Source organism: Aegilops tauschii, chromosome 2, assembly GCF_002575655.3.
Source record: "Aegilops tauschii subsp. strangulata cultivar AL8/78 chromosome 2, Aet v6.0, whole genome shotgun sequence".
NCBI classification, from domain to species: Eukaryota; Viridiplantae; Streptophyta; class Magnoliopsida; order Poales; family Poaceae; genus Aegilops; species Aegilops tauschii.
In genome coordinates this window covers 358,166,182-358,169,292 of record NC_053036.3, presented here as the reverse complement: position 1 = coordinate 358,169,292, position 3,111 = coordinate 358,166,182, and positions in this window count along the sequence as shown.

Genomic DNA, 3,111 nt, shown 5'->3' with positions numbered 1-3,111 from the left:
CTTTAAATCCAAATACATCTTGGTGTTTCCGGGGTGTAGCGAGTATGGCGAGTCAGTAGCTTCCTGAAGTATCAACTTCCCGATCTCCGCATTATTGGGCACATATACACGGTCCTCAAACCACAAGGTGTCATGCTCATCCTCACGAAAACCTTTGGCTTTTCCTTTGCTCATCTTTTCCTTTATTTCGGCAATTTCTTTGTCATCCTTTTGAGCTTCTCGGATCTTTCCCAATAATGTTGACTGAACCTCCAATGCCGTAACAAAACCTCTAGGGACTATCTCCAAACGAAGCTCCCCGAGATCTTCTGCTAACTCCTTTGGTAATCCTCCACTCACGAGGGTATTGGCATAACTCTTCCGGCTCAAAGCGTCTGCTACAACGGCCTTGCCTGGATGATAGTGCAACTTCATATCATAATCCTTTATGAGCTCCAACTATCTCCTTTGCCTGAGGTTCAGCTCCTTCTGTGTGAAAATGTACTTCAAACTCTTATGATCCGTGTACACATCACAACGGATTCCAATAAGAAAATGTCTCCAGGTCTTGAGTGCATGAACTACAGCCGCTAACTCCAAATCATGTGTGGCATAATTCAACTCATGCGGTCGAAGCTGACGTGAGGCATATGAAACAACTCTCCGTCTTGCATAGGTACACCTCCAAGTCCTAAGCGAGAAGCGTCGCAATACACTTGGAAATCCTTACGTATATCCGGCAGGATCAGCACTGGGGCTGTAACCAAACGTTTCTTCAACTCCTGGAAACTTGCCTCACATTTATCAGTCCATTTGAATTTGGTGTCCTTCTTCAACAGCTCCGTCATAGGCTTTGCAATCTTGGAGAAATTCTCAATGAATCTCCGATAGTATCCCGCAAGTCCCAGAAAACTACGGATCTCTCCAACTAAGGTGGGTGCCAACCACTCAGTGATTGACTGAACCTTGGTAGGATCCTGTGACAGCCTGGATTTTGCCTTTCTCTCTTTCGCCGGACTTGGTTTTCACCGTGGTTTTTGCCCTGATTTGATTTGGGTTTTGGATCAATTCAAATGGACTTGTCACTTGGGCATATCCTTGGCTTTCACCCAAGTGACCCATCTATCTTATTCCTCCCACAAATTCCCAAAATAATCAAATGAATATTTTTCCTAAAAGAAAAATATTCATTTTTCTCTCTTAAACTCACTTCAGAACCATGTCCTCCAAAGCAACCCCATTTTTTCTTGCTCAGAAAAATCTGAGATAATTCCTAAATATTCTTAGAACCCTGGCACACCTTCCCATGCAAAAATATTGCATCACTTTTTGTAATATTTTTGCTGTAGAAAATCTTTTCTCTTCTGAACTAAGATCCCAATTTGTACAGCAAGTACATTTTTCCTTTAGCTTTTGGCCTTGAACTTAAGCACCTTCCTAAGAAACCCTAAACCCCAGGAGATTAGCCCTAATGGCCTTCTAGAAGGTGGCCAAACTTGGCGACCAAGTTTCTGACCAGAAACTTGCCAGCTTGGTAGAGTCACGTCTGGTCGGCCTGGGTATGATCCATCACCCCTCCTTGACGTAACACTGCACGGTCGAGCGCTTGGACAAGGTTTGGCCGCTCCTAGCTGTCGTTTTGACCATGCCAACATGGTGACCGCACGAGGACACGGTGCCTGGCAGCGTCTCGACGCGCTGTGGCTGTCGCCTTGCCCTCTATTTCGCGCGTGCTCGTTCCAGCGCTCGCCTCCGACTGCCGCACCACGCCACAACCCTCGACCCATCAAGCTGGACCCCTCCCTGGCGCTCGCCGACGCCGGAGCCGCCGCAACAAGCACGGGCGTGTCGCGTCCAAATCAACACAGTGCGCGCGTGCACTTGTCCTCTTCTCCAACCGCCTCCTGTGCGCGTCCGCAAGCGTGGGCAAGCCCCTGAGTCGACGCAGCATCTTGCCCCCTCGCGTTGGAGCTTCTCGTCGACGTTCGCCGCGTGTCCAGAACACTCCGGCGGTGACACATTCCCTCCCTCCGCTCTGGCTATATATAGCACCCCCGCCTCACTTGCTAGCCACGCACGAGTCCACACCACCTCCACGAACACGTAGACGAGCACAAGCCCGGTCTGGCAGGCCTTTGGCCGTCGCCCCGACCCGAGGACTCCGGCGATCCCCGCAGTCCAGCTGCCATGCTCCGTTGCCTCTCGATCTCAAGCAGCTGCTTGGGCGGGGCATTGGGGGTCTGCTGGTGCTGCCTGGAGCCCGCCATGCCCTCAGAGGTGCCTCTAGCCACCGTCTTCAACCTCTCCGGCGAACCCCATCCTCCACCGAAGCTTGCAAGCTCGACTGCGGCCAGCTCCGTCCACCTCTCGCCAAGCCACGGGTACGGGCAGGTGCGTAGCGAGCCCCGCTTCCAATCTATCCCTCTAGCTTAGTCCCAGACCCCTCGTCGCCGGCATGAGCTCCGACGAAACGCCGTCCCTCCTCTGATCTCGATCCCCCTTCTCTCTCCTGACGGGCAGGGCCCAGTGTCAGCCTCACCATTCGCGCCCGAAGCAGTACGAGTGGAGGCGCACTCCCGTTTTACGCCATCGACGTCACCCCCTAGGATTTTCTGTTTATTCAAATTTAATTCAGAAATTTGACTAAACTTTGACCAGCCACCATTTCTAAACCATAAGTCCAAATGAATTGATTCTTTTTGCATTGTCAGCACACCAAAAGGTGGATTTTTCCTTGCTGTCTAGAATTTCTGGTGATTTTCAGAATGTGTTTTGACATTTATTTTTGTGGTTTAAATTGTTTTTCAGAAGGAGAAGCTTGTCTTGAAGCAAACCAAGAGGGGTGTGATCCTCCTCTACACTAAGGCAAGCCACACCAGCATTTGGATGGTGTTATTTCAATATCTATGATTTTTGTACTTGAATATGAGTTCTTATTTGCATTAAAAATTTGGTAAATAATTTTGGTAAATTGCTAGTCACTTTATTCTGTTAGAAATGCTTGTTTTAGTTACTGGTTGCATGCATGAACTTGCTTGGTTAAGTAGAGTAAGATTTTTACACTATGCATATTGCTATGGAAATTGATGGTATTAATTTTACTAAATGATATTTTCATTTATATAAAGAACT